At 41.0% G+C, this 8,211-nt stretch overlaps 1 long non-coding RNA gene across 1 annotated transcript; it reads left to right on the forward strand.

Annotated features, from left to right (window-relative positions):
* The first annotated feature begins 5,633 nt into the window (after positions 1–5,633).
* Positions 5,634–7,698, forward strand: LOC144275470 (uncharacterized). Its single transcript, XR_013348036.1, has 3 exons — positions 5,634–5,721; positions 6,705–6,856; positions 7,563–7,698. It is a non-coding gene; the product is annotated as an uncharacterized LOC144275470 (long non-coding RNA).
* The last annotated feature ends 513 nt before the right edge of the window (positions 7,699–8,211 follow it).

Genomic DNA, 8,211 nt, shown 5'->3' on the forward strand with positions numbered 1-8,211 from the left:
ATCCAGATTAGCAATGAGATATTCACCAAAAAGAGTACCTGCTTTTATATAGATGGAAAAATGAGTGAATAAAAATGCTTTTGTGATGAATAGCAGGTGTAGTTTTCTTCTGAACTGTGTTCAAATGAAAAAATATATATTGCAATGTCTATGTAATTATGCTTTAGTATTCAAATATAACTCATGATTGCAGTCTAAATTGGAGCATTAACATGGAAAGTAGATGGGACCCAGTTGCTTTGAAATGGAAAAAAATCCCTTTTCCTATATACAAAGAAACAATTTAATTGAATTTAATTAGGTTTTTTTCCCCCCCGTCATGTTTTCCTTTGGGCTCTCTAGAATGATGAGATTAAATAATTAGTTCTTGGCATTTAGAACAAAAGTAAATTGAGTAATATAATTGATAAGGAAATATTATCTAAGTAGCATTAAATATTTGGGGGAACAGGTTAAAAATTGGGGGCATTATTGTGTATCAAACTAGACTTTATTGATATCCAAAAATTTAAGAAAGAACATTTGTAAAATCCTTGATCGTTCCCCTGAGATGAATGAAAGCCTAGGGAACTTATATTGCCTATCCTATAAAGTTATGTTCAATCTAAATAAGATTACTTTATTGAACAGAAGGCACACAGAGCATCAGATGGAGGTGGTGTTATCGATAGTATCTGATTGTACAATTAACTCAGAAAAACACAAAACCCCGTCACATCATACACAGTAACAGAAATGTAACAATGATGCACCCCCAAGGACTCCACAGGGATTAAAGTCAAGGTCAGCAATGAGGCATATTGTTGGACAATGTGATAGAAGCTTGTAACACTGGAGACTTGTCTATGTTGTGTCTGATCTGTGGCTAAACAGAGAAATTAATTCTCCAAGGTAGTCAGTCTGGCACCTTTCACCAGCGGTAAATTAACACACACACAAAAACTAACAGCAAATAAAATGGAAGTAGGTTGAACTAGCTGATGTCATTCCCTACAAAACAGCAAGGTCCAGAGTTTGCTGAGACGCCTGCTTTTAACTACACTTTTCTGTTTTAGGTTCTAGGGAAAACCCTCCAATGATCTCGGTAACTGAAGGGGAACCCATCTCCTTTGAGTGTTCCTTTGATGGATCCCCTGCTGTTGGCAATCCATTCTACGAGATAATCTGGATGTATGAGATGACCCATAAAAATGTGTCCAAGAGGATCCTGTCCTTTAGGATGACTCGTCCCAATACCAGTGTCCCGGTCTCAATCACTGAAGGCCATTTTAGGGGTCAATTAGACTTTGAAAAGAATACCAGCTCTCTCTTCATCCCCGAGGTGCGGGTGAATGACAGTGGCCTGTATTACTGTGAAGTGATCATAGTGCCACTCCCTGTTAAATCAAGAACAAACGGGACTCATCTCATTGTCACGGGTGAGTGTCTCTCTTTTTCTCTCTCTCCTGTTTCTTTCTCTCTATTGGACACTCTGCTGCATGTGCATGAGAAATCTTAGCTCTCTTGCTTCCTATGAAATAAGACTTATGATGCAAGCATGTTTATGAATTGTTTAAAAGCTTCTTCAACATATGATCATGCAATTATATTTCAACTATAGCAATTTTCTTGTCAATATTTCCATTGCATCAACTTTAGTTGAACATTACACGGAACATTAGCTTATTTATCAAACCAGTCATGTCACTTACATGTCACCATCTCTAGTGCTGGGAAATTGTACATTGGTTGTAATTCTCTTAAATATGTCACACCATGCATGGACTATCTGGAACCCCTGAGCTTAATGTGCTCCAAGACAAGTTTTGAGCTTACACTGGTTTGATTTAAAATACATATATATTTTATAGTGTGAGATGGCTCCATAATAACCTGTATAGTTGAGGAATGGGGGAGAAAAATTTGCAGTTTGCTTACAAAAAAAATCATATATGTACATGGCTTTTTGTGTATATTTTCTGCAAATGAATTAGCAAATTTTGACCAAAAAGGCAAATTTGCCATATTTTATAGCAATGGTAGACTTTCTAGTAGATAGTTTCCATCCCTAAGACAAAAAGTATACTATAAATTCTAGTTATTATACCTACTGTATTTCCTTCCTTGAATTTATGAGACAGAGTAATTATTTGTCTCCCCTATACCATTATACAGAACCTTACTCTGTTTTCAAAAATGAACTGCTAATTTAGCTGTGCTAAATCTAAATATATTTATGGAATATTTTCATAATAAAAAAACTTATTTGAAAAAAAGTGTTCCTGATCTTTGTTATTTATAATAATATCTTAGACTATTTTAATGGACAGTTATAAAATAAAAGGAGTACTTGTGGCAAATTGGTTAGTCTCTAAGGTGCCACAAGTCCTCCTTTTCTTTTTGTGGATACAGACTAACATGGCTGCTACTCTGAAACCTGCCATTATAAAACAGTAATCAAACTGAAAAAATAAAAACGTAGTTCAGAGTTACGGAATTTAAAGTTGCTTTTATAACAGAAGAACTATATTAGTCTAAAAACAAATGGTCTATAGAAATCTGCTGATTTTTCTAATATTGGACTTTTTTAATAGCTGGAACAAGATCTATTTTCTGGAATCTAGTTTGTTAGATCTATTAATTCAGGATGGGTACAGTCATCATCATCATCAAATATATTTAATATATCCTAGGTTTTAAATAAATTACCGCACTCCTTCTGTTGTACATGGCCCACTGTCAGTTGTTTCAGAAATATGATGGTTTTTTACATTTGAGAAGGAGCCATCAGTATTTTGAACAGAGTTTATTTACTCTTAATACTTTCCCGGCTTTTCAAAGGGATCATTGATCTGATCCAAAGACTCCAATTGATTTCAATGGGTTTTGGATCAGGCATTATCTGGATGAGTAAGGTGAGAACGATTTGGCCCTGTCTGTAAATTCCCCAGTTCTTAATCGTGGGAATTAACCTTAAAAACGTAATTTCTGCCTTATGCATTGTAGAATTTATTGACCTTGCATCTCTGTCTGTCTTTTTCCTGACATATGATTCAGGGACAAGAGGTAAACATTTTTCTTCCACAAATAAAACACCATCTCTTAAATGTAAGTAATGATGTGCTGTTAATTTAATGCATTGAATTAATTAACTGTATTAATTCACTGTAATGCAAAGATTCTTTTATAATCATTAAGGCGTGTATGAATTTATAAATAAACACTGTTATAATAAGTCAGTATTTAGGGTTGGATTTTCAAAGGCGCTGAACAGGGTTAGGCACCTAAACCCCAGTAAAACTCAATGACAGTTCCTGAACTTAATGCATGTTTTAATATTAATTTCCAAGTGACTACTGACTACAACAAAAATTACAGCATTAGCAGTATCCCTACAACATTTCATTTCCTGTGGATTGTTGTAAGATGTTCATCTTATTTCTCCCTCTCTTTTCCCTTGTTCTTTAAGCATATTTTTATATTAAACTAATTGTTTTGGCTGAATGTTCATACTTTAATGCATCGGGAACTGGATTGTATCAAACAATTGAGAATTCAGAATTCAGATTCCTTGCACAAGAAAACTGCAAAGGATTTTCTTGTTTTTTACATATTAGCAAAACCTTTGCTCTTTACTCTCTTTGGATATTTTAGAAACACATCAGGGCACTTTTAAAATACAGACACTCAGTTGTGTGTCTGAAGAAGTAGGGACAGTGATCGTTGTCACGCTGTCTGGAGTGGCTCATGACAGCTCACGATCGTGAGTGCCTACCTCTGGGCTAACTGTCAAAAGCAGGGCAGACACCCCATACTGGTGGTATGTTCTATAATTAGATTTCACCAAATGAGTATCAAATGAGAACTCCTAGATCACTGTAACCGTCTTACCAGGGAGTCACTGTCTGTCCCCTTAAGAGTCTAAGATTCAGACTCTCCAGTTATCTTGCCACCCAGGCAAGCTGGATTATATGATAAATGGTCATTTACACCCATAGGCATAGTTTGACTTCTATATTTGAGGGGGCAGCTCCGGTCAGGCCAATGGGGCCACATGTGTGTGTATGGGGGAAACTCAACAACTGTCCAAGGCTTGCAGTTTGGAGGGGCGGGGGCAACGCCCCTCCTTGCCCTCCAAAACTATGCCCATGCTTCCACCAAAAATCACAACATATTCAGGTTACACTCAGTCCCAAGAAACCAGTCACTCTCTGTGATAGAATGTACCCCTGTGTCCACCTCCCACACACTATTGAAATAATCTTTGTAGAAGGTATGTCTTGTAAGGTATCATTTGAAAACCCATAATTGTCTGGTCAACATTGTCCTGGTAAAATATGTGTGGCAACACTGTGACATTGTAAGATGCCCCTGTATGGTGGTGTTAACACATGTTCCAAACCACAGTCCTGCCCAAAGAGAAGCTAGCAAACAGGTCTGTCCTCAAACCAAGGAATGTGTGCTCTGCCTAATTTGCATTTAAGCTATTAACGGAGTCATCAGCAGGAAGGGAAACAAAAGAGTAAGCTGATGCCTCAGCCAGGTGTAAACAAGGCTGATGGGCCATTGCTTGCTAAGTGGCTATGTTTCGGCAGGAAAGGGGGCAGGGGCAAAAAGAATCTGCATTTTAGCAAAGAAACAGCATGGAGTTCCTGTCCACACAGACTGCCTGGCCAGCGCCTTTAGGCCAACCGGAAATGCTTCTCAAAGCTTTGCAGTATTCACACAGAGACCATTTGCAGCATGGCTGTATAATAGCATTGCTTATGGTGCCTGGCTGAAAAAAGAAACCCTTTGAAGTGCAGCAATGTTGGGTTTTGCAAGTCCAGTGATTGCTATCAAGAAAAAGAGCTGGGGATCAATCAACGGAAAAATTTAAAGCATCTACAAAACCACAAACACACACCACCTGTTCACACAGATACTGACCTAAGTGTGTCTGTTATTTATGTTGTGTATTTGAGTCTGTTTACTGCTGGTGAGGTGACTTATTGGTGGCTGATTAGTATTGCTGATTACTCGTGATATGGAGCTAGTGTTACAATTCCTTTAGGTAACAGTGAAGTAATGTGTGATACCAACTAACAAAGATTGTCCTGAGACAATCCTCACTGCATTTACTGCGTAACAAATCTGTGGACAAGGGATGAAGTTATGAAGGTAGCAGGTTGAATTTATGAGGAGGTAAATCTGATTCACAGTTGATTGTACTGGTAAATATGTGAACAGGGAGTGAAAATCACATTGTTTTGAGGTTAGGACTTGCTTTATTCAGTCTTGGAACAGTGCCAAAAAAAGATAAGTATCTACTTCAAGGCGTCCTGTGAAGGACAGTTTCAGCAGTGGGTTTGTGGGGTTTCTTTTCCCTCTTTTAACATGTATGAAAAAGGACTTTTGGCTTGTGTTTTGCCTTTGAAATATCAAGAATGTTAAGTACGGTTTGGCTGGGAGACTTGCTGCAGTCCTGCATGTTTACTGGAGTTGTCTTACTAGTCTATTCAGTGTCTCTTATACGATAGTATCTGAGCGCCTTTCTCATCCTTAATCGAAGGGGCAATATCGCCCGAGGCTTTGCACCGGAGCAAATGGAAGGGATTCAGTTTTCTTTTCTTTTTTTGACTTTTCACAAATATTGTTTGTTCTCCTTTATAGCCCGCCCAGACCCAGTGAATGTTCTGCTGATCCCCAGTCTGACTGCTGGGCTACTTCTGTTCCTCCTTGTTTTGGGCTTGTATTTTACATGTAAGTAGTTGCTAGTAAAGACGTGCAAACAATCTCCCCTGCCTCTCTTTAGGCATCATCATACACTTTGCAGCCATGGTTTGTTTTAAGTTACTGTTGTTGTCTCAGTGAGGTACAGCAAATCTTCTGGGAAATGACCAGTTCAGGATGTCTTTCCTGAATTCATACATGGCTCCATGCTATTTCTCTTCTTTATTAACAAGTCTGTAACATTTTTTAAGTTCAAAGCAAAGAATGAGAAGTTAAGAAACCTTTTAATTATGACAGGGTGTGATTGGGGCAGGAGCAAAGCAGCCATGTTCTAATACGGGGTGGCCAAACTTATCCTCTGAGCTGCATATGATAATCTTCATAACCTTGAGAGCCAGCCGGGGCTCAGGGCTTCAGCCCTGCAGCACAGTGCTGCGGCTTGAGACTTCTGCCCCAAGTCCCACCACCCCATCCCAGGGCAGAAGCTCCGAGCTCCCCCCGACCAGCCTGTTAGGCGGAGAATGGCGAGGGATGGGTTGGTGGGCTCCGGGAGCCAGACGTTACCTGTAAAAGAGCTGCATGTGGCTTGGGAGCTGCCATTTGGCCACCCCTGTTTTAATACCTAACAGCTAGGGATGGTCACCAAATCTCCACACTCTTTATATCTCCAGCGCAAGGTCTCACTGATACGCTTCCACACTTCAGGCAGAATTTCCAGTGATGTTAACAGGAGTTGCAAGCATGGATCAGAGTGAGTGTTTAGCCCCTCAGCTGCGAGAGCCTGCTCAAGGGCCAACTGGAGTCAATGGAAAGATTCCCTTTAATTGCAAGGGGTTTTAGATCAGGCCCTTTTGATGTAAAATAAATTAACAGAAGAAAAAAATTGAAAGCCCCTACAAAGCAAGAACCCAGCCTATAAATAGAGACACTGAGGTAGAATTCAGCCTTTCCCCTCATGCCTGCATTCCAAGTCATTCCATAATATGCATGTGTCCTTCTCTATTTTATATTAGTAAAGCGCCGAATCCAGGCCATGAAACCGGAAGTTTCCCTGGAAATGTCTGATCCCATTTGCAGCACCCCTGCCCCTGCCCAGAGAGACTCCTTTACACAGCCCGTCGGCCATGAAATGATCTATTCAAAACTGCAGTGGAGTGAGTACAGTGTAAGTGCTGATCTCTGTATCGAAAGTGCTCAGATGTCATTCCAGTCCCAGCGGAGTCACTTGGAGAACGAATGTAAATGATGATAGCTGTAACTGTTTGTACTTCTGTAGCATCTGAGGCTTTTTAAGTGCTTTACAAACCGCACTGTATATTTTGAGGTAGGTGGATGTTCCTATCTTACAGTTACCGATGAATAAACTGAGGCATAAGCTGACTTGCCCCAGGTCACGGAGTGAAATTCACCCCAGTGCAGAGGGCTTGTGCAAAGCCTCTGCACCTCCTAAGCCCCACATAGGGACTGAGCAGGGGATCCACTGGCTGAGTGGCCGCGTGGGGGTGTCTACCCAGTACGATGCACCATGAGACAGATCTCTGAACTGGCTCGGCCAGGCCAGCCTGGAAGGCCCCATTTTTGGAGGGCAGGGGAAAGTGACACAGGTTCATCTTTATATGAATCGAGGGGCCCGGGATTCCCTGCAGCTGGCATGGAGAGACTGCGGCTGCAATTGCAGCTCAGACACTGAAGAGCAGCTGCAGTTGTGGGGGCCATGGGGCAGCCCAGCATTCGGGCCCCACTCTCACTGTGGCTGATACATGGAGCTGCCTCATTCACTTCATCTCAGCCTCTTCTGCCTTGAGCTGAGGATCACAGCTCAGTGAATATCACTGTTCCCTGTGCTGATCTGGGGTTCTGCTTGTTTTCAGATGGTGTCCTCTCCAACGGGCAGCTCTCATGCTGGCGAGCCAGTGACAAAGAAGAAGCCCAGAGCAGGGACCAGTGACCCAGGGATGGACACTGTGTATGCCGTACTTCAGGCACCGTGAATGTATTCACCTCCATCTCGTGTACCACAAATGTCTCCAGCAAACACCCCTTTTCTTCAGTGGTGTGGCTCTGGCATGTAATAAATGTACTGATGAAAGTAGTGTGATTGCGTGAAGCTGATCTTTAGGTGGATACAGTATTCCTCAGGCCCCTATAATATTGCTATGAAATGTCCAGTTGGCCTTTGTTGTTGAGGCCCAGTGAGAAGGGTCTGAGGTCCCTCTCTCCCTTCCCCGTCTCTGATTGTATTGTAACAAACTCTGCCATCTTCCTCTCTGCCACTCACCCAGGGATGATAAGCTTTGTAATGATACCTTAAAAGAGACCTTTTGCATAAAGCATATTCCAGTTACATCATATTCACATTTATAAGCATATTTTCATAAAGTATATGGAGTGCAATGTCACAACGTGTGGTACTAACATTAACACTACATGACACAGACCGAAAATAGGGGCCACAAGGAAATCAATCTGTGGCGCAGGGAGTTGGGAATGCTCTGGGGACAGATGTCTTTCATACTGTCA

Source organism: Eretmochelys imbricata, chromosome 15 (genome assembly GCF_965152235.1).
Source record: "Eretmochelys imbricata isolate rEreImb1 chromosome 15, rEreImb1.hap1, whole genome shotgun sequence".
Classification (NCBI taxonomy): Eukaryota; Metazoa; Chordata; order Testudines; family Cheloniidae; genus Eretmochelys; species Eretmochelys imbricata.